Source organism: Stylophora pistillata, chromosome 2 (assembly GCF_964205215.1).
Source record: "Stylophora pistillata chromosome 2, jaStyPist1.2, whole genome shotgun sequence".
NCBI classification, from domain to species: Eukaryota; Metazoa; Cnidaria; class Anthozoa; order Scleractinia; family Pocilloporidae; genus Stylophora; species Stylophora pistillata.
In genome coordinates this window covers 9,639,702-9,663,992 of record NC_142520.1, presented here as the reverse complement: position 1 = coordinate 9,663,992, position 24,291 = coordinate 9,639,702, and the positions used below count along the sequence as shown (strand labels likewise).

Sequence of the window (24,291 nt, the reverse complement as noted above, 5' to 3'; positions counted from 1 at the left end):
GGGCTGGAAATTTCCCAATGAAAAGTGCGTATATACCGTCCGCCATTACAAAGTTCGCAAAACAATAGCCCGCGAGATCTCTTAAAGCGGTCTTGCGTTTGACCACGTGATTTATCCACTGCTACGTAGAAACATCAACCAAAATATTCGCATTTGGGAAAAGCTTGTGTGTTTAGAGCCGTTTATAAGACGTTTAAGATGTCATCTCCGTCGGATTCCTCTTCCTGCACATCTGAAAGTGATCAAGAAAGTTGTATAGTTGACGAAGTGATTGGGGAATTTTCTGAATTTGCGCCGTACGACGACAGTTAGGAACCTCTTGCCACCGAGAAAGAAGCTGCGGTCTACAACGAAACGGTTCACCGCGAAGAAGAAGAGGAAAAACAGTTTCAGCGAAGATATTCGGGAGAGGTGCTAGCGAATGAATGGTATGGTATTATCATGGAATGTAGATTTATATTTTTATTTTCCAATTTCAAATACCCGTCGTAAATTCGTTGCATGTGATTAACTGTAGTCCTGATTTTATGCGATAGTTTTATTAAAGCGGTCAGACAAGTAATGATTTTATACGGACGTATTTTTCTTTCGTTTGACAAATTTTTCACATTATTTTGCAGGTGTTTGTGCTCAAACTGCTCTGTCAGCCTTGTGACAAAAGCGGAGGAGTGCATTTGCTGTAAAGAGATAGATCGCTGCGAAGAGGTCATGGAAGAATCCATTGGACACTTGAACGTATGCATAACCCTCCATCCAGGGTTTGAAAGCGTCTGCTTTAACCGCCACGTATTGGAAGTGGCTGCACTGGGCCTAAAAACACGAGCTGGAAAGTCGTACACAACTCTTCGTGGGCAAAGCAACAAAACTGATGATGAGTAAGTTGGGGTATTGTTGACTTTGCATCGGAACGATCGAACCCTACATAGCATTGAATAATTGATACATCTAAGCTTATCGCCTTGGACTGATCTCATAGAATCACATTTTTTATTTTCTAAATGGCTTTATTGGCCCCACTGCTTATTTTTAAAAGGAGCATTTATCTCCATCCAATCATGCCTTGAATGAACAGTGATGTTATTTCCCTCGCTAGATTCCTGAGGTCTGTGGCCTATCGGCAATTTACAAGACTGCTGTGGAGTTATATTGGTAGTTCCAGGCGATACCCCTTGCCCTGTTGTGCCTACAATAAAATCAGGAAACAATTTCCGAGTGAAAATGGCCATTACCGTCGATTCGAAGATGAAGAAAATGAATAATAAATGCACATTTTGCTCTTGAAGAGTGTCATGTGTCATTGGGGCCAATAAGGACCTGCCGTAGTTGCTCGAATACTTGTCCGCAAGCATTTTGTTTACAGGACAAGCAAACTTGGCCCTTATGACCTCGTTTTGGTGCCACTCACCCCATCTTATACCAGTTGACGGCCATTTTGGAATAAGGTCTATTTTGTGAGCCATACTTCACAATTCTCAGCCACTTACTTGCTTCTTGTTGAATGACAAAATTGCCCACTGTGTGAAGCCCTGTTCTTCAAGCATTCAGTAAACTCAAGTTTAGTGGCTGGGAATTGTGATGTTGCTCCAATTTTCAGGAACCCAAGTAATACAAATTCAATGTAATTCATCCTCAATTTAATTAGTTTTAATTAATGGTTTTTTTCTTTTCACTTGCCTTGAATTTCCACAATTTGGTCCTTTGTCCTCAGTCATGTCACATTGCCCTATTTTGTGAACAAGTCTTCTTTTGCCACATTTAGAGCAGTGAGGAGGTCGTCTGCCACTGTTAGATGTCTGCCGAGTTTGTCTCCCTGAATTATCTGATGTCATCTGAATTTCATCCTCTGAAATTGAAACCATACATTCTAAGGCAAAGTATTTTAGATAACTACTCAAGGGTCGAATGCCATTTAATAACTCTTGTGCTTACCTGGGCAGGTTGGAGGGCAAAGAACGGTTGTTTTCTCTTTTCTGGTCTGGTATTTTGACAAGGCGCCTTCCCTGCTTTCTCTGTCCAACATGGTGTTTATAGTGTCTGGAACCTCTGCTTTCAGTTCCTCCTCCAACAATTTCAGCTCTGCCCTGGGTGTCTTGGTAAGAATGTCGTAGATGTCAGTAACATAATCTGGATAATAACAAAATACCTCGCGTAAGATGTTTCATATATCTTGGAACCGTATCGACTTTTTGCATTGTTATTAGTGAGATGGAAGGATCTAGACACACAGAGGATGCCTTCTTAATTGCTTTTGTGAGACTGGTTTTGTTGAGTGCGGCACTTAGCTTTTCATATGCTTCTGATGCTGAAAGAGAATAAGAAATTGGTCTAATGAAAGTATCCACATGCCATGGTTCTCTCCCAAAGCTAGCTTTTGTTCTTTCTGTTTTGGTTATTATTGTATAAGATCTAACTGAAAAGTGAACACCATTCACTAAAACACATAATCCACTGAAGTATTAGGAAAATTGTGTCTTCATGATATGATATCAGTTGGTTATACATAAGGGTAGCCAGGAATATTTGATAATGTGGCGACATGCTTTGCTATCAAAAATGACATAAAAAGGAAATGTTTGTCATACCTTTTGTCATCCACACCCGTGGACTGGTTATGTCACGATGAGCACATGTATTAAAAAGTCTGTTTGGCAGTTCCTTATGCTTGTTTATCACGAGAGAGAAAAGCGGAAAACTTTGCAAGCTTTACTTCTCCAAGATGTTCTTTGGTTGAGGTAACAGCCCAGTAGAAATGTCGTACACAAGCTTTTCGCCATCTCCCAATTACCTCACAGCCTTTCTCTTTGCTGAGTTTGGTCAGTACCTTCTGGATCTCTAGGAATGAACAGATGTATAATAAACATATCTATGACTAAAATGGTCAGTACATGTAAGAAATTAAAAATGCTAAAGGAAGAGAATTGTTTTGTTAAGGGGTATGTGCTGTATCTTTATACCTATTGTAGTAAGTGTTAGCATTTACAGATACTGCAATAGAGGTTCCTTACTTTTCCCAATATGCCATATATCAAAGAAATGAGCTACAATTGGCTTCCCCATATCTCGACATTTTTTTGGACAGTCTTCCCTCATCCACTTGGCAATTGAGGTGTGTCTGTCAGAGATGAATGACTTTATCGACAGGCCAGTCCCCAAGAGGAAAATAAATGCTTTTTCAAAGGCAAAAAATTCCATGCCAGAGCTGTTTCCTCCTTCATTGGCCTAAAGGGGAAAGATAAATCGGTCCACTTGTGAATAACCTAACAATAATGCTGTTTAAGTTCATGGCTTTAGAAATTATGGCCTCAGGGTTCATATGATTACATTGTCTAGATCAATCATCAGATGCAAATAGGGAGGTTAAAGTATTAAATTACTGCTAGAGCATAGTTACCACCTGTTAGAAGAATATGTTCAGCATATCCAGCTCTTTATTCGTACAGAAGTATTTTGGCAGAGACGAACTAACTATAGCGATGGGGGAATAGTTATTAGCAGGGTTTTTGTTTGACAGTCTGATTCAAAATTATACCTGCACAAGGACAATGTGGATGATAAGCCCAACTGTACAGCACAACATTGTATAGATACCAAACTTTGCAGAATGTCCCATACTGTCATGGCGACCAGCACCAGCCACTACCAGTTCCTTGTTCTTCTTCTGGTATTTTCGCCAGAAGGAGATAATGGAGGAGATGAGAAGGTGCCTTTGGTGATAATAGTATGTTGGCTCATGATAAGCCAATATACCCATGTGCATAAATACCAGTAGTACCTTTCGGATGGATGCCCCAGCACAGAACACTGCAAAACTTAATAGCAGGTCTGGTTGACACTTCCAGACTTTTGTTTGGCCACAGTTACTGCAGAAACTTTCCACGGTTAATAAGGTACCTGTCTGTGATACAGAAAGTTTGGGTTTGGGAAAGAAGCACAAATGGCAGAACTGAAACAAAATAAGAAGTTCGGAAAGGAAAACAATTCCCTTCCGTTCCTCTCGAATGTTTTTTCCTTGTAGATCCAAGGAAAAAATGATTTGAAAGGAAATACTCATTTAATCATAGCATCTGAAATAATAAAATAACAATAACAAAATGATAAACATTTTTATTGTTTTTATCAGGGTGTTGCCGCTTTTCTCAACTTGTTGTAAACCTGGCTAATTGTGGATTTGGTTTTTAATCTCACATAAATTCTGAAAAATGCCTTTTTGTGATAATTCTGTTGAATGCACACATGACAACTTTGAGCCCTCAAGCTATCTAGCCCACCCATGTGGTAGAGTGGACAAACCAAACACTTAGGACTGGGACTTCCAGTCTATGGGCAGGCTATCTCTCTTTTTTTTTTTTTTTTTCAATTCTTATCTGATTAAATTAAAAATCGAATTTCATGTATTCTTGCGCTGAAATAGATCCTCTCATACTGGATTTAGTTTTAAGCCTAAATCACTTCCCAAAGGATCGTTAGAGCAAAGATATGTATGCAGTAGACTCTGCATCTTTGTACCTTGGGTTCTGATGAGTCTTCACTGAGTCATCATCTTCCTTTAGTTTTTTATATGCATTTTTGATTTCTTCAGGGGTCCATATAGGGTCTTCACCACACTCAAACTCTTTGTATGCATTGTCCTGCATTTCCTGCTCATCTTCTGATTCAACCTCTAGCCCTAACTCTGTCCCATTTGTTATTGGTCATGGATCAGTTTGAATAGCTTAAACAGATGGAATGAAAAAATTCTATCACCATATTGTAATTATGATTAAAAAATTAAAATGGCAGTTATTTATGCCTTAATGCGACTAATCAACTTAAATTATTGTTGACGCACCAGTATTCACCATCAGCGACTGCCTCGGCTCTTGTATGCTCTTAAAGGTTTCAACCCACTGATCTTGATTGGAGGTTAAATTATTCGACATTCTTGTGACTTTGCCCTTTAACTGAGTCACCTCACTCCTCAGGGTTTTGCATGTTGTGCAATTCCCAGCATGTCCAGTTGGAGTATCCTAGAAAAAACAAACTTTCAACATGAATACAGGCTGTAATAAGAAGACTTTCGAATTTTTGTGTCTTAGTATTACTGTTGAATAACTGCACATGTAGTTTTCCATTGTTAAGATAATACAAACATGCAACTAAACAGTAATTAGAGTTATGAACCTACCACAGAAACCTGTTCAACTTCAGGAATCGTTAATGATTCATCAATCTGCATAACTTCATCTATATCCTGCAGTTTTTCGAATCCCTCAGCCTCCAGGATCTGTATGGTATCAGTAACCTCAACAGTGCCTAGAATCCCTTGGCTCTCGAGAGCTGTCTTAGCACCAGGAGTACATAGGACCTCTGAAGCCATCTCAGCATCAACACTTATCTCGCCCGTCTTAGTCTCAGTGATGCAGCTTTCAGGATTTACCTCAACCAAAGAACCCTGACTTGCATTCAGAGCACCCTCAACTTCTGGAGACTACTCAGGGTTGAGATTTGGAGCCCCCATAGTGTCAGCACTCTCCTCAGGTGCAGAACTTCCTTTGAAAGAGTGCACATCCTCTTCAGGATTGTCTTCTTCCTCTGTATCCTCATTAGTAGTTTGAGCAGCCAGAATTTCCTTTAGTAGCTGAAAAGTGAAAATAGGTACGACCATTCTTTATTTCTCCCCTTCGAAACAAGTTTAAATTTGAGCTTTATGTCGATGTTTTCAAAACTAGAAATGGAAGCATGTTGTAACCACATCTTTGCCTTAAAATGTATGCATCATTTGCAGGCAGTGAGAATAGAATTGAAATACTGACGAAAAAAAAAAAAACCGCAAACAGTAACCGAACTTATAGAATGTAGAAATCAGACTAAGTCCATTTTTGGTCGTTTAAAAGACTTGCGTGTAACTCAAAATTTGCTGATTTCTTGGAGGGAACTTTGGAGTACTGTCAAATCTCAAAGTAACAGCAAGCTAATATCTCAAAAAATAGAGAGCCGGATTTCTATGTAGTTTCACTTTCTCTAAATTTTACGCTTGAGTGGAAAGGTCTGGGAATTGGGGAATTGACTTCACGTCCATTCAGCGCAAATACCCATTTTTTCGCCAACGCCCGTTTTACTGCAACTATGAGAAGAACGCGGAAAAGTATGAAAACACATTCAACCATATGGGAAGTCTAAATAGTCAGAGCATTCATTGCACGAATATTGAACAACTATGCCCGAAAAAAATCATGTCACAGGTAAGTGAGGAAGTAAATATCATGATGATAAGCACAGCGCAAATACATTGTAATTTCACTCACCGATCGTCGACTCCGCTTTGATAGTGTTTCAAAGGATTTTTTCCAAATAGTTGGAAACGTCCCCTTCTTCAACTTTCTTTTCATGCCTTTCATCGAAAAAGCAAGCGTAAAACAATCCCTTGTGAAATGCTCGGAGCAAACAGCAAATTTTCCCACTGGCTTGAAATCCTTCCGATGAATAGACACGAACCTTTTCCACTTTAGTCTAACGCTGCCCGAATCAGGAGAATTATGAATAGAAATCCCCAATTTTCTTTATGTTTCCACAGTCCTGAACAACGCAACGTCTACCAGGCAAACTTTCGCTTTACTCAAAAGAGCTAAGAAAGAACCTCCAAAACCTTCCAAAAATATCTCGACCTGAATGCGAAATTAGCCACGTTGTGTACCTTGTTTAGCCGGATTGATGTTTCTACGTCATATCTAGCCCCAACTCCTTCAAATACTACTCCCGGCCATTTTCTGCATCGAGTAATGGCGGCAGGACATTTACGAAAATTGTAGTGCAAATAAACACACTTCCAGATCATATTTCGACTCCAAACTCGGCACGGTAAGTCACTTTTACATATATTTTCGAAATATGTAATAAAAAACGAAACCCCAAGTTCGTCCAAGTGTCACGTCTTCGTTGAAGGAAGTCGTCAACCAAAAGTTCCTCCGCAGTTTTGTAATATGTCTCACAGAAACAGATCGAGCAATGCAGGGATTGATTTTGACGAGCTTCCCGAGTCACCGCTAACGTCTAGGCACTTTCACCGTCGAACGGTAAGCTTTTACGCGTATTAATTAAACGTAGGTCAGTAAGACAGGTCAGCAATTCACTCGTTTTGCTCTTTGAATATTTAGACAACTCCAAGGACAACTGCAGTCGTTCCTCGAACGCAAGACCGTCCGCGGATTTCCATCGAGAGATCTCGATCTGAAAATCATATCCGTCGTGATTTGCAGCTTGACAGTAATAGTGATTCAGAATAGACCTCGCCAATTTATCAGCCAGTCGCCTCCACTCGCTTGTCTTCAATTGTGCCCTGCGGAACGCCATCTTCCTTCTCATCGAGCCGATCAACTCCAGCCACCACGCCACTTTCTCATGTAAACGCTAGAGCGAGTTGTTCCGACCACGAAGGGCAGTTTGACGCACTTCAGCGAAAACTTGTTCTTACAGAAAAAATTGACAACTTACAAGGCCAACAGTCAGCACCCGCAATGGCAGAATAAAGGAAAAGTGAAAACCTTCCACGAGATATGGTGGTGAGTATTTTGGTTATTTTAACTTTGAGACGTCACGGTGTTCATAACAGCTTGTTGATAACACTTTTTTGCTGATTTCATGCACATAGCCGTCATAACAATAGACGGCCATTTCGTTTTTAATGGATGAAATTTATAGTTGAGTTATTGTAGTATGTAGTTTTAAAGGAGCTATGTCATGATATTTTAAGCCATTTTTCTGAAGTACAAAAATTACTTTCAAATTTAGTTTTTTTTAAGTTAGAAAAACACCAGAGGTAATAATAAACCAAAAAGGAACAAGGATGGTTATGATTGGGCAAGATTGAGAAAGGCAGACTTGAAAATCTTGGCCAAATTTTTAAGATGCACTGTCTGTGATGTAGCTCCTTTAAGCCTGGTTTTTGTACATGTATGTTGGGAAAGTCCCAGAAGCTCTGGGATTTCGCTGTTTCATGACCGTCCCAGATTTTGCCAATTTACGTTTTCATATGTTGGGAATGATTGCAGAAATCTGGCAGCCATCAGGTAAATAGAAGTGCTCCCGATTTATCCCCGACCATCTCAGATGATCAGGGATATCTGTGATTTTGTGTTTTCATAAAGCCCTGGTCAAATGGTGCATGATAGTCAAACTGTCATAGGTAAGTTGGGAGAATGAGAAATGCTGTGGGAATATGAGCCATTGGCCAGTGTTTAGCAACTTTTTTGGTTCTCCCAAACTTCTACTGAACAATATATGTCTTTAGAGTTTCTATTAATTTGAGTTACAGCATACATGAACCCAAGTACTTAAAAGCTTAACCTCATTTTGCTTTTCAGTTTTAATGATGACACCAACCTTGAGGTTACCCAGGCAATCGAAAGAGGTGTCAGAGCAACATCAGCTTTCAAAGAGGCTGATCCTGTCATATTAGAGTGTAAGTATGGATTAATTTTCTATAATTGTGACTATAATATGTGGTGGCTTAATAGCTAGCACATTACACTGTGGATCAGACATTTGGGTTTGAGCATTGGCCTGGACCAGTGTGTTGTATTGTGTGTTCTTGGGCAAGACACTTTACTTCCATAGTGCCCCTTTAGCCTTTAACTTAACCCAGCTATTTTGTTAAGTTTATCCATTGTTGATATAATTGACTAAGAAAGTGAAAATTAAGGTGTTTGCATTAATTTGTATGTACTTTGGTCACTTTTGAAGATTCCTTTGTTGAGTCCATTCATCCAATATCAAACAAGGAAAATTAGTGCAACATTCAGACCTTTTCAGTAATATTATATTTCAGAGGTATTTTTATTTTATTCTGGACAATGATCAAGATTTGTGATTTTTTGAATTGCTTTTGTCACAGGTGCCTTTAAGACACTTTAAAACCCTCAATGCAAAAATCAGAGGAGTTGTTAACCCATGTGAGGAATGAGGAATTTCCCCAAGTGGCAAACAAGCAGGATGAAAGTGTAATAAATTCTAGGAGGAATCAAAGGGGTTACAATGTGAGTGAATAATGGTTTACTTATAATCCTAAACAGAAATGACTAAAAATTTTTATCACATGACCAATATTTTTTTTTTTTGTTTTGACCAGGTGTGTTTTCACTTGTATCAGTTTCAAAACTTTAGTGTCAACAACACTATAAGGAAAATAATTAGCTACTGTGGTGATTGTTGTAAAAAAATTTGGATTTGATAGCTTGAAAGTTAATTTTCTAGCCAAAAATAAAGCCTCTGATGCTTACAGTCAAACTGGATATACTTTTGATTGCAAGCTTTTGCCTCATCATTCATATTTGATTGACAGTTTGAGTCGAGCAAGTTTCAAGCTTTACAAGCAAGTTGCAACTTTCACTATCAAATTTGTTGAAGCAAGTTTCCAAGTTCCTGTTTTCATTTTGCAGTATAAAACAAGGTAATACCAGCTCTGTTTCAAAGAAACAGTAAATTCAGTCAGCTGTCACCAGCCTGTTTATCGAGAGACTGTGAGAAATAAGTGACGGGCTTAGTTAAATTAGCAAAACCAGGAATCGTGCTTCAAAATTAAAAGTGTAAGACATAACCTTGCAGGACAGATCTAAATTTTTAAGGGAAATTCACAGTTTGGCAATTTGGAGCTAAGCCTGTCACTATTTCATCGCAGTCTGTTGATTAACAGCAAATATTAGGCAATATCATTCTGTTTATTTGAAACTGAGTTTGTCTTACCTGACTTTATATGGCAAAATGAAAACCAGAGCTTGAGAACTTACTCCACCAAATTCAAATTGAAAGTTTCAAACTGCTCACATAGGTTGCAGTTTGCTCGACTCAGACTGTCATCAAATACCAATGTTGAGGCAGAAGTTTGCAAGGTTGCCATCAAAAGAACATCTGGTTAACATTTGACTATAGAAATTTATAGTCAAACTGGTTGCCTCCCGATGGGAACTCTAGAATATTGCATTGTGATGTGAAAATATTGATTGACAGCTTGCTGAATGCAACTTGCAACTTTCACTTCAAATTTGCTAGAATAGTTTGTGAATTATTTTCAAGTTCCATTTTCCCATATAAAACAAGGTAATTGCTGATCTGTTTCTAAGAAACAAAATAAAATTGCTCAATGTTTGCCTGTTTATCAAGTTAATAGACTGCAAGAATTTAGCAGTCAAATTGCCATTGTCAGGAAATCACACTTCAAAAGTAGTCATGTGAAATATGACTTTTTTAGTTAAATTCCTATGAAGTGAGTCTGTTGCTAATTTCATGCAGCAAACTGTCAATCAATATTGGAACATTGCAACACAACGTTGATAAGTTCCTTTAAAAAAAAATTACCAGCAGTTTGACAGTAATTTGTAGGATTAGCTGTGTTGGTAATGTGATCAAAGACTAACTGGTATGTTGCGATGTTCGGTACTCTTAATTCTTTATAAAAAAAGAACCTACTGTATTGAAACTGATAGGGCAGGTAATGCCTAAGTAGGAGTTTTTTGGAAGTAACTTCTCTTTATGAATCATAACACACTAAGTACAGTTCATGTGAAAATATTTTGTTGAGAATGTCCTGCTGGCACGAGTGTTGTAAAGACTTAAAATCAATGATGTTATATTTTAAACTTACCTTGTAGCTTTTCCCCATTATTGAGGTTATATTCTGTGTCACATATAATTATGCTATATATATATGTATGTAAGTGTACAGGGGCTGATTAAATATATTTCTTTATTACATGTTAATTTTCTTTAACAGAAATGGTTTTATTTGTACAGAAAAGGAGAAGTGTTAAATAAATTTTCCATTTACTATACATTTATGTGTGTTGATTTTAGTCAGGACTGTGTGTGTGAGATGATTGGACATGAGAGGATTGCATTAATCAAAGTAAATGTGATTCCATTTTAAACTACCACTGAAGCAATGAAATTTCTGATATTTTATTAAATGCAGTGTATTATTAGGTACTTGCAACCCTAATACTGAAATAACATGTGGAAAAAGCCATTTTGTGCAAATTGACAACAGGGTCAATGGAGGGGAAGAGAATTTTGGATTATTCCATGACAAAGATGATATTTGCACTAGATCTGTCCTGAATTTGTTCTTACAAATGCCATCTTTAACGCATTTGCCCTTGTTTAGAGCAGGACAAATCATGATATTTAATTCAGATTTACGCCTCACTTGTCCATATTTACACCCAAAAGCAAATGCACAATTATCCTATTTATCTTTAGGACAACGGTCATATTTGTCTTCAAGTCAAATACTGACAAATGTGACAAACATCACGTTTGGACTGCATTTGTCTGACGTCAAATCTGATTTTTCGCCAAGTGTAATTTGAAGAAACATTACTTACATCTAACTTCAACTGTGTATGATCCTGCAGTTCCTTAAACTTTCAAAAGTGTCTGCATAAAATTTCATATGAGCAGACCACTAACTGCATTACTAGCCAAACTCTGTTGTTAACTACCTGTTTGTAATCATATAATTCCTACTACTCGATTGCAATTTCCTTTTTTGTTTTTTGTTTTTTGTTTTTTGTTTTTGCTTTTTTAGGAGTCTTTGCATTACTAGCCAAACTCTGTTGTTAATTACCTGTTTCTAGTCATATAATTTCTACTACTCGATTGCAATTTTTTTTTTTTGCTTGTTTAGGAGTCTCGTTACTGGAACATTAGTTCTGTGAGATCTCTCCTGCCAAATTGTTTTTTGCGAAATCTGTAAATAAATAAATAAATAAATAAAATAACATTCCCCCCAACGTCGCGAAGCCTCAGTTGAAGTAAAAAAGAACTCAGTTTTGTTTTCAGCCACGTTCACGCATCGCCTTTGGTAAATAAAGTATCGTCGACTCGTAAAATAATTCCGTCGCCTTAAAGAGTTACATGCTCATTGATTTTCGAAACGATTATCATTTTAACACATTTCTTTTCAAATAGAGCTCTAAACGGTTAAAGGGAAAACAATCTCGAAAGTTTTGAAACCTCGCGGGTAAACTCGATAGGAACTTTTCGCCGCCAATGAAGTCAACCTGAACAATCTCTATCAACCATCCATTTCTTTTTCATAAATTATAAGCCAATTAGAGAGCACGTTATCATATGATTATGATATAACATTAGATCATCGCGATATACCCTTACCTGACAGTCCATCATCAGCAGTCCGTGCACCATGTCCATTGCTCCCCCCTGACCATGATTTGTATCCAGGATTCCCTGTTGTGTTTGTGCTGGCGTCACATCCTTCATGTCTTGACTTAGCAGCTTCTGTCCCTCCTCCGCCTCCAGCTATTATCAAAGATGTGTTGGCTCCTCTCACCACAAACGTTCCTCCACCACCTCCAGAAGAGTAAGAGTGCGTGTTTATTCCTCCTTCTTGACCAACAAGTATTTGAATGACTTCACCCTTGTTTAAGCGGAACGTTCCTATCATTCTTGCTCCTCTTCCTCGGTACTGAGTACTGTTAGTGTGTATATCGTACCCTCCTGCAGCTGCTATTGCTTCTATTTTGTAGTCACCAGTGTACGGCACAGTCCACTGTTGAACTCCGCTGGACAGTGTGACTTGCCCGTCATGATCCTGCCCTGTGTAGTGACTGCCCAGCGTTGTTGGACCAAATCTTCCACTGGCGTTGAGGTTTGTAAAAACGGCCTTGAAAGCTGAAAGGGAAGAGTTAAGTTATCTACATCATTATAACCATAATTGTTTTAGCTTTTTCCTTTTAATAGAGGTAAATTTGCTCATACAAAAAGGACATGGAAAAGTTAAAATCTTGTAGATTGATACTTAAAACTACTCACCATTAGTGCAATTATTAAGTTATTTAATATTCACTTTCTTTTTTATTCGATCATTTATTCAATTCATTGTCTCTCAATGGAAGTGTACCCACTCGTCACGCAATATTTTTTCCCGAAAGAATATCAAGCATCACATATGATTGTGGTTGAAATGTTGTGTGGGTCCCTTGAGTTCGTTGTGAAAACAGATCGCCTTTCATATAGGCCGTCAACTAAAACTGTTGGTTTTTTTCGTCATTTCCAAAGGTTAGGGAAGTCTTTATACTTCTTTAAACTTTCCCTTCTTAAGTTTGAATTATAGACGAATAACTGATGATGTCCAGCCATTCTACGTGACAAAAGTCGAGAATTGAGCAAACCGTAAAATTTTGATTTAGCGTCCGGGGCGCTAATGTACTTTCGACACATCAAGGGAGGGCACTTTTTTGAACCAGGGGATTTAATTCTTGGTTTTCACGTGACGTCATGAAATTTTGAAATAAGGAATTATCAATTATATGAGATTTAATAGAACAGTTGAATTCTTATCTTTTTACAAATTTTCAGATCGGGTTTTTCTTGACACGATATTAACATACTAGCAGGTAGGTTGAAGAAAAGATAATTTGGATATATCAACAAAGTTGAAATGGTAAATTGGCCACCGTAATGATTACAAAAGCTGACGTTTCGAGCGTTAGCCCTTCGTCGGAGCGAATAGAGGAATCGTGGGTTGTGTGTGCTTTTAAAGGCAGAAAATGGAGCTACGTTATTGGTTCCGACGTTATTGCTTCCGACGTTATTGGTTCCGACGTTATTGGTTCCGACGAAGGGCTAACGCTCCAAACGTCAGCTTTTGTAATCATTACGGTGGCCAATTTACCATTTCAACTTTGTTGATATATCCAAATTATTTCGTTACTCCCACCGACGCAGCCCCAAACAGTTTCTTTCGAAACTATCAGCCTTTATTCATTTGAAGAAAAGATAGACAGATAGACAGATAGATAGATAGATAGATAGATAGATAGTCTGATGAGTACGTAAGCACGAAACTCTGAGTAACAGAAACCATGTGTCGTCTTGTTTGATCGCTACCTACTGTATTGAGCTCTGCACATGTGTATTTAGCACTATTCAACGGTATCGGCTACCTTCTCGCATGAATAGATAGATAGATAGATATGTTTAATCAACTCTTTTACAGGCAGAGATCGAGACTAATATTCAACCATCTTGACCGAACAAGCTTGGTTAATAAAGGATTTACTGTATTGAATAATATTTCGCTTTATTAATTAGTTCTTATTAACCGAGCGGGAGGTCTGTATGGGGAGAATCTTGACCGTGGTTGCCAATGCAGACCGAACGCAGTGATGTTTATTATATGGCTGTGTCATATATGCCAATTTCTTTATATTCTTTGTACCTTTTTTTTTTCTAGAGCGGTCAAGATGCCGGTCTAGATGGGAAAATCTAGACCGCTCTTAATATTGATTTCAGCCAATCAAATTCGTGAATTCGGTAGTTCGCAGTCCTCCTGAGACACAGCCATATAATAAGAGTTGAGAATGACTTTTTTCCTTCGAGAGCTGGGAAAGAAAGCCAACAGTGTTTGTTGGACAACAAACCCACGCGATTCGTTTCTATTTTCTTTGTTTTGAATATCTTTTGCCGCTTTTTGCCTTTCCGTCGCCGAAAGTGTCCAAGAGTTACGAATGTAGTTCATATTCTATTTTTTCATGTGCGGGATCAATGCGGACAATCCTGAGCGGGCAAGAGGGCCTATCTTGCCTTCTTGGGTAGCCAATCAGAACACAGGATTTGCTTCCTCTTGCCCACGGGCACTGCGTGCGATGTAATAAATAACCCTTAATAAATCATATTTCAACAGCATGCACGAAAATCTCATTACATTCAAAAAGTTATCATAAATATTCCCTCTAGGGTTACCTCTTATGGGGAAAAACTTAATTAGTACAGAAAGCGGCGAATCTATCTGTCCTAACTCTATGTCTCTCTACAAGGAGGCAATCCCCTGAGCGAGGATTGTAACCACGAGAAACTACTTTCACCATGTAGAGAGACCCTGAAGCTTCAGAATTAGGCAGGTCCTTAAAAAACCTGATGCAGGCAAGATCCCTACGCATACTTAGGGTTGGGAGGGCAGACAAAACAAATGATTTCTCATAACCATTATCTGGAAAGATAATCTTCAATGCCCTCCTCTGAACGGCTTCAATAAGATCCGATAGATAGTCAGGCAGAGCTGCCTACCCGGGTGATGCGTATTTAACAAGAGATCTGATTAATGAACAATGTATCTACAATAGGTCAGTATGACGGGGCTCTGACTTCTTAAGTAATCTTGAGGCATGCGCCCTCTTATTAGCCCTTCAAACAATATACTCAACATGCTGATTCCACTGTAGGTCATTACACATATATGTCCCTTGGAGCTTGAGACTCTTTCCGTATGTCATTACCTAGTATCTTAAGGGTATCTGGAACCATAGGTTAGTATTCAAGAAAGCTGACAATCATTCCTTTGCACTTCTTGGGATTTAAGCGCATACCTCGGCTAGTAGCAGAACCATAATGTTCTGAACAACAAACAAGAGATACCTTGGGCTAAATCTGGATATTCACTCAATCACAGTTGTGTCATCCACATACTTAGTGCGCAGATGCCAATTGTCTGCCAGCTTGTTAACCAAGGCAGCAAAAAGGATAGGGGCTAGCTTTGTCCGTTTGGGGATACCCGGCTATGACGATAGACGGGTGCAGATAAGGCCCCTTCGATTCTAACAATCTGAGATCTGCTGGTAAGGAAAGCATAGGTCCATTTGACTAACTAAGACATTGCTGACACCCAGATGTTTAAGCTCAAGTTGTAACTTACTATGATCAACAGGATAAAATCCTTTACTAAAGTCTCCAAATAAATATTCCAATACAATTTCCAGAACAATCAAGAAACATTAGTTTTAAATGCACGAGATAGACTAATGCATGGATTGTTGATTTTCCACCAATAGAAAATTGTTTACAGTCAAGCCTATTCCTAACCTGCTTAAGTAATGAGTCTCTTGTGAAACCTTCCATGACTTTAGATATCTGGCCAGTTGGGGTTATAGGTTTTAGGTCTTCCTCCATAGGCTTAGTGGGGACTGACCTTAGGCACTAACTAAGGAATCGATACCTTGACTTATCTGTTGAGATTTCGTAATCTGAACAGTCCTTGTGTGAGAATTTGTAGTCATTTAGATGTTTATGAGCCCTCAGAAGACGACTACAAGTTTTGTACAGCAGAACTTGATAACATGGTTTTGTTAGCTTCCGGCCGCCATATTGGTGTTCGTCACAGTAAAACCAACATGGCGTCTTTATACAAAGTCTTATAAATTTGAGCGAAACCTTTTTTCGAATACTGTCCGCACAAAACATCGCACAGACCTGAATCTTGGCGAGAGTGTTAGAATATTCATCTTGTTTTATCCCTTTGATTCTTTACTTTATTTGTTTTGAAAATTGTTTTGATGATGGTGGAACAGGGAAACCTGGGGATGGGTACACAGCGCTTATTTCCATCTTGAGAAACAGTAAAATGCGCGAGACAAACCTACTAGTTTCAAAAGGATTAAAAAGAATGAGAAATGACGGATTATTTCCATGGACAAGTCCTGGCTAGAACGATCAGCTAAGCTGCAATCGTCACGCGATGAATGAACTGTAAATAACAGTTGAAAGACGGACACATAGACCATGGATTTTGTTTTGAGGCTTTACTTGAGCAATTAATGGAAGACGAACCACGGTTGATCTCAATGTACATGTACTCCGCTGTACTATTACTGATTCAGAATGGGGGCGCTTATCTGTGTGGGGGTGCTTATTGGAACGCGAATGCCTATTCAATAGGAGCGCTTATTAGAATAGGGGCCCGTATTAAAAAAGTCTTATGTGACGGGTCGAATCTTAGAGAGGGGGCGCTTATTTCAAGGAGGGCACTAAATCGAATCCTCACGGTAGTTATGTATTGTAACTGATTTAAAATTGACTGCGTGCTTATTTTTTGTTTTTCTGTTTGATTGATATTTTCTTTTATGCTATGAAAGGAACTTCCGGCTTACGGTTTAATTGTCGACGTCCTCACAATATAAGGATTATTATGCCGTAAGTTATCCTTATCTTGTACCGTGTACAATAAGTTTAACTCGGTATGGGCATTTTACAAAATTGATCTTTTTTTCCGCTCTCGGTACAAAACATAAGCATTCTTGGTAAAAATAACTTGCATAGGTACCACGCCTCCTGCAGTCCCCTCCACAACCCTAATTTGGTCTCGCCACGCAACGCCCTCTCTCCCACCTTGCGTGACGAGACTAAACAACGATTGCTCTTAGGCTACGACGATCGTTACTGCTGATCCTCTCCATCAGAGACAGTCTTAATTATTCAGTTACAGCTAATTGCCCCAAAAAGTATTTTCAATGTAATTTTGCAAAGGAAAGCAAGCCAAAAACTCTATTTCATCTCTAACAACCACTAAACAAAGATATTTTTTGGTCTCCCTTCTTCAAACAAGTGAAAATAGATTGAATGAAGAGACAACTATCATGTTTCAACGCGTAACAACGTAGGCTCCTTATTTGGTTGTTACCCATCTGGCCTTTTCTCTGAGCGTGTGAAATACATGATAAAATGCAGGTTGTTTGAAAGGAATTGACACGTGATAAGGTGAAGTCTAAGGCAGCAAAAAGCGAAATTTATTTGTAAATAAATAAACGTCTAAGTACGTGAGAATTGCATAGAAAATTGACCAAAAGAAGCATAACGTTCCTTGCGAATTTTTTTTTCTTTACTGAGGTAGGATTGTCATAAAATTTACGTTGTTAATGGCATTTCATCTGAGAAAGTCTAGTCCATAATGGTGAGTAAAAAGTAAACACCAAATTGTAGCGGGAAAGTACCGTTTACACATAAATAATGAATCAATGAAGAACTTTTAAAAGCAAAGAAACGGATACTTTAACATGGCTTGCGGTTTTTCCGACAACCTTTTTGTAAACAGCTGTACACCTTTTCTTTCCTCGTGGAAGGGGTTATGGTCGATGCAGGTACGTATGTTACTCATCAAAGGAACAATCCCTTTTTTTTGTTTTTGTTTGACAGCAGCTATTAGCTTACCATTAATAAGAAAAACATTTTTGGGACATTGGGTTTACGAAACTTGTGATAACTGGGGATTAAAAAATGGAACATGTGCAGTTTAAAATTTTTTCAAGTATAACCAAAAGTGATGGAGTGCATAGTTGGTCACAAAATAGACTCTAATAAGGTGAGAATTTTAAGAGGCCAGCGGCACTTACCCAACAATAATTATTTAAGTTCTTCCTCCCCTCGTACTCCCCCCTCCCTTACTTTTCCAGGTAACGGAAAGCAAAGTGCAGTAGAAGAAAGCAATTTGTAACACATGAAAAAGTAACATAATTAGCATTGATATCTCGATTGGAGTGCACTTTTATTATTTTAGCAATATTGATTTTCTAAAAGCGATAATAAACTAGTAGTTAGCCAAATGTTTAATTGCTTCCTTCGTCGTACTCGTCAGGGATAGCTTATAGGCGCGTCACAATCACAGGCGGTCCGGATTTTTTTCACCCCATTCAAAAGTAACAGGGGCAGTAGTCAGCCAAACACGCACAAAAAGTTAGGTAAGGAATGAAACAGCAAAACACCTTTTTCCAACGTTTTTGAGTTTACACAGCAGGTAAATATAACTTGGTGGTGTTTTCAACCTTTGCAAAATGAGCAACCACAAGACAAAAACAAGATAATCAAATATGATTGATGCATATGCTTTTGAGAAGTTTTACCTGAGCGACGAGTCATCAAGGCATACTGAAGCAGGAAATCTGACGAACTTAAACAAAACCCAAAGGAGTTCTATAAAACCTTCCAACCGTTCCTAAGTAAGAAGAGTAAAGAGGTTGAGAAAATAGCCATCGAGGTTAACGGGAAAACGGTCACAAATCAGATCGCAGTGGCGGACGAGCTGTGCGACTATTTTTAAACAGTTTCAAATGAAATCGGCGGTGATCAATTGGGGCAAGACTTTGAGAGACATCCAAGCGTTGCCGTGATCCGGCAAGCCTATCAAAACATGCATTTCAGCTTCAACGAAATTAAGGTCGGTGCAGTAGAAATAGAACTTCAAAAGATTAACAGCTCTAAGGCCACCGGATGGGATGGAATTGCTCCCAATATCTTAAAGATGTCAGCCAAAGGGATAGCACCATCACTGACTACACTCTTCAACATAATAATAAGAAAAGGAGAGTGGCCAGGCACATGGAAGATGGGACAATGGACACCATTGTTCAAAGAGGGAGAAAGAACAGACCATTCTAATTATTGAGCGACAACTGTCTTAAAATCAATAGACAAGTTGTTCCAGTCATTGTTTTGCCAACAAATAACTGCAGCCATGGATTCACACCTGTACGGAAAAATGGCGGCATATAGAAAATAACATAGCTGCGAGACAACTCTATTAAGGTTACCAGAGGATTGGAAAATGGCTGTCAATAAGAGGAAGTGTGTAACTGGATTATCCACCGATATGAGTAAAGCGTTTGACTCCTTGCACCCTGCACTAATGGTTCAGATGCTCAAGGCGTATGATCTCTCAGGAACATCCCTAAATCTTATGCAATCTTTCCTTGTCTCACGAAAAAACCGATTAAAATTACAAGACCAGTTTAGTGTATGGAGAGACCAGACAAGAGGATGTCTACAGGGTTCGTCCTTTGGACCTCTACTATGGAACTTGTTTCAGAACGACCTTCCGTTACACATAGGAACAGAGAATCTCTTCATGTATGCAGATGACCACCAAATATACACCAGTGGGGACTCGGTCCAGATAGCTTTACAAAAACTCAAGAGCAAAACGCAAAAAGCGACACAGTGGTACACAGATAACCTTCTCAGGGCGAACCCCAGTAAATACCAGATACTTGTCATCGATCCAAGGTCCTCAGCAAAAGAGCCAGCAGAGGAAATAGCGCTAGAAATTTAAAAACAAGTTGTAGTAACATCTTCAGATCGTCTATCAATCTTCGGAGTGCCCACTGATAAAAATCTGTCATTCAGCATGCGAACACATAAGTGCCATCTATAAGAAAACAAGCCAGGAAGTAGGAGTGCTAATGAGGCTACGCAACATTATACCCTACTCAGCCAAACCTCAACTCTACAAATCTGCTATTTTACCAGATCTGACGTCTTGCGACATTGTGTGGCATTTCTGCAAAACGGTTGATAGACGTAAGCTCGAACGTATTCATGAACGAGCAATAAGAACAATTTTTAAATCTAAGGCGGACACGTACAGTGCTTTATTAAACAGAGCCATCCTATCAACTCTCTATGAAAGGAGATTACAAAGCATTGCTTCACTCATTTTTAAAGTTAAGAACGGATTAATGCCACTGTATATTACAGAAATATTCCAGTCTACCTATAAAGGCTATGAGCTTAGGAACGCTGATTTTAATATCCCGAGGGTCAGAATGTCCCGTCACGGCAAACACTCATTTCGTTACTTCGGACCGTAGTTATGGAGGAAGTTAAGCGTCAGTGATCGGGAGAAAACATCTTTAAACGATTTTATACAAAGCATAAAGAAACGAAACCTGACCGAATTGTTTAAAAACACCTGCGTGGACTGTGAGATCTGCTCATAAAATAAGATTTTACCATTCTTTTATAATTTTTTAGTATTATTAGTATGTAAATAAGGCTCCAGTTTTACATTTGAAATTTTACTCTAAATGTGTAAATAACTAATAAATTTATCTTTAAATTTCTGTAGGGTAAGTTACTAAGTAGTGTTCCCAATTAGTTCTTACATCTGTAACGCTAAATACATTGACACTTCAATTAAGTTTTCATTTATTCCTTCATTAATTCCTCATGAAAGACATGAACCATTACGCTGGGTAGATGAGCTCACAATATATATCTGTTATTCATTAGGCGGGAGGTCCGTATTGGGAAAAAACTGTGCCCGAGGTCTTGGATACCGCTCGAGGCCGTAGGCCGAGGGCGGTACTCAAGACAGAGGGCACAGTTTTTCCCAATACGGACCGACCTATGCTGGTGAATGACATTTTTATTTTGTTCTAACACATAACAAAATGATTGCCAAAAGAACCCGAATGATTTAGAGCTACAATTAAGAGTTTAATTACGGAAAATCCTCCATAACCTTTACAACTTGTTAGTGAGTGGATGGGAAAGAATACAGACGTTATTCAAATTGAAGAGAAAGCTTTCTCAGAAATATTTTAAATGTTAAGAGCAAACTTTGAAACATTTTTTGACAAGTAACTGTCACCATGTGACACCTGTCAGTTGAAGAATAAAAAAAAGCGTATGCTTTTGAATAAACAACAGGACTGGTGTGACAAACACACACGAGTTAGTATGATGCATGATCCTCACAGTAGAGAGCGCTATTTATGCAATAGCGAAAATCAGACCTGAAAAAATCAGGCCTGTATGTGATTCGAACAACTGACCTCTGCGATACTAGTGCAGCGCTGTACCAATTGAGCTAACAAGCCAACTAGGAGCAGACCGCTAAGTTGATTCGTAATAAACCCGTGATGATAAATCAGATACAATGGATATATGAAGTTCATATATTTTGAACTGCGGTTATAGATACGTATGATGCACGATCCTCGCAGTAGAGAGCACTATTGGTTGTATTTCCTTGGGGATTTGACAAGCACAATTCCACAGATATTTCTGAAATTTTAGCAAGCATTTATCATAAATTTAGTTGGAAGAAGAACCTTTCTCCATAGAATGAATACTTGCTAAAAACAAGGATTTGAGATATTTATTCAATAGTGGAAATACCCTTAAAATGAGAATTTAAATTCATAATTCTTAAAACAAGGAATGTAAGTCTTAATTTTAGTGGTGGTATTCTTAAACTGAGGAACTTTCATTGGAGAGGATAAAATTCTTAAAAGCAGAAATCTTGATCCTCACTTCTCAAGGAATTGACTGTCAAATTAAGGAAAAAATCCTTGTTTTGAGTATCCACTGACTTAAAATAAGAATTCAGAAAACATAAACTTTATAGTGGTGTGAACATCCTTGTAATTGTTTTCATCCTCGTGCTAATAATTATCTCAGAAGTGCGAGACAGGCTTCAAGCGCGGTACTCAGTTGCAACACAAGCATAGGCATAAACATAACAAGCTAATGCGCAGGTAAGCACAGCTGCAACATAAACATGAGCACAAGCGCTCAGTAGATGTTACGTTAAATAGGGACATGGTTGGTATAAGCAGTATAGTGCTTGCTGATTGCCTGAAAGTCTTTCGAGTTGTTTAGAAGACCTTAATGAACTTGTGCGCGTGCGACTCGCGTGCCCGTGCTTTGGGACAACGTAGGCTAATAATATCGTAAGCAAATCCCGCGGACCTTTTAATTTTGACGTGTGCGAATTTTTCAGAGGATGTTGAAAAGTTTTTAGTTTATTGAGTAGTAGTTTTAAGTTGTCGTTTACCGTTAGTCTACAGTTTACCGTGTTGGAATTAAAGTGTTTGTTTGGATTTCTCGTTTCGCTTCCGAACACAAGTCTTAACTAGACAGTATAAGCATAAAAAGAAGGCAACGTTTTGATAGTCTTATGCATATATGCTTATCCTTATGTCCGTGCGTTCCATGCAGCGCATAAGCTTTTACATACCTATCCCTATGTTTGCATCGCAAGTAAACACTGAGCTCAATATTGGAACAATAGTTTATGATAAACAAAACAGCACCCATTCGGAACTTTCATTCCACAAACCTTTACAGTAAAATCTGGAACAGTGATTGTCTTGCACTAAATCCTAATCAGGCCATATTTCCTGTCTTTGGGGCCTAAATTAGTTTCACATCATATTCCTCATAATGCTCATTTACCAGTCTAACGATTCATAATCTAGTATGGAAATCAAACACCCATTTCTATTGAAGACACAAATTACATTGGCTTATCCAATTCACGGGTTGGCTCTAAGAGCCTTTGATCTGCAATGGTGTGTGTAAATCTGTCTTTCTTCGACTAAAAAGCTAAAGTCAGTGAGACTCTTTCCAGCTAGACATATGGATTTAATGCGACTTTTATTCATCAAATTCCTACGGTTTCTGATGAGAAATTTACGGTAAAAATGTCCAAATTCAAAATATTTGTAGGAATATGCAAAAGTATATTTAGAGAACAACTCAAATACTTCGGTCAACGTTTCACAAACGAACAAATTGTGTTGAAGAATTCAGATCTTAACGAATGAGAGTCGCATTTATTAACGTAATTGCAACCACCTCTCGTTGCAACTTTCTGAGTTACTTTTTGTAACAAATTAATTTTAGGCCGCGTTTCAATCGTTTTAAAAACAAATTTAATACCACCAAATTTATCTCGAAATCAAGTTTTGCAGAAAAACCATAGTGATTTGACAACGAGAGAGAAGAAAGAATGAATATTATTCATCGCCAAAAGGTCGTGACCGAAGTGTTTGCTCAAAAATTCTGACCGGCTGGCAGAATGAGATATCTTAGTGAAAACCTGCAACGAAGCTTGAGATGTTCTGGAAAGTGACTCGAGCGAAACGGATACCGCCCTTTGTGAGCGGGCCGGATGGGGAGAATACTGCCCGCTCTCGGAACTAACCAGATTGCAGGATTTGTACAAGGGTGTAGCCAAGGGGGGTCCTAGGGTGCCCGTGACCCCTCCTCGGTGGGCCTTCTTTAGAGCAAACAACCTACAATATTCAGGTAACGAAAACGCCTTGAAAATATCTTGGCCGTAAAAGCCATTGTTGAAAAGCCCACTTTTTTAAAATTTGTTGTTTTTGCAAAGTATTTTCGTTAACGGCTCTTGTATTAAGTTAATATGGGCCTTCACGCCGCGATAATATGACTGATCCCGCTGATACACGCGAGAGAGCAGCGGTGTAAATGGTAAGTAGCCTCTGTGACCCCGCCTTTGAAAAATCCTGGCTACGCCCCTGTTTTAGAATACCGCCCGCTCACGAACTGAGAAAAAATATTCTTGTTTATGTCGTTCGTGATGTGTGTCAGTGTTGGGTTGATTCAATCGCAACGTATCGTGGTACCCTAACCTCCAGCCCTGATTGACATTAGGGGCGGCATTCTGATTAGTGCAAGCGTACTCCGATGCTGTGATTTGATTGGTACGTGATACATACCTGATGCGGCAATCTGATTGGTTTGTGATAAATGAAAAATAGGGTAATCTTATTGGTACGTGATATCTACGATATTGCAGCAATATGATTGGTTTGTGATACATGAGAAATGCCGCAGTCTGATTGGTGCGAGCGACATATCATTTTTTTCGCTGGCATAGCCTTATTTGTCTATTTATTTTTTTTAAAAAACTCAATGATGGATAGGACTTTCTCCAAGTTAAAG

The 24,291-nt window shown here is 38.6% G+C and overlaps 1 protein-coding gene and 3 pseudogenes across 4 annotated transcripts in view; 2 read left to right on the top strand and 2 right to left on the bottom strand.

Annotated features, from left to right (window-relative positions):
* LOC111346231 (uncharacterized) overlaps nt 1-24,291 on the bottom strand; it is a 190,575-nt gene that overhangs the window by 43,958 nt on the left and 122,326 nt on the right.
* LOC111343663 (uncharacterized) lies at nt 77-2,904 on the top strand (annotated as a pseudogene). The gene is made up of 3 exons (XR_015996063.1): nt 77-428; nt 621-875; nt 1,094-2,904. The product of XR_015996063.1 is annotated as an uncharacterized LOC111343663 (transcript).
* On the bottom strand, nt 2,112-4,696 carry LOC111343665 (uncharacterized; annotated as a pseudogene). Its single transcript, XR_015996295.1, has 5 exons — nt 4,506-4,696; nt 3,530-4,021; nt 3,006-3,219; nt 2,583-2,832; nt 2,112-2,302 (listed from the first exon to the last, which is right to left on the bottom strand). The product of XR_015996295.1 is annotated as an uncharacterized LOC111343665 (transcript).
* Nucleotides 6,654-9,009, top strand: LOC148737037 (uncharacterized; annotated as a pseudogene). The gene is made up of 5 exons (XR_015996294.1): nt 6,654-7,052; nt 7,134-7,538; nt 7,779-7,795; nt 8,340-8,437; nt 8,870-9,009. The product of XR_015996294.1 is annotated as an uncharacterized LOC148737037 (transcript).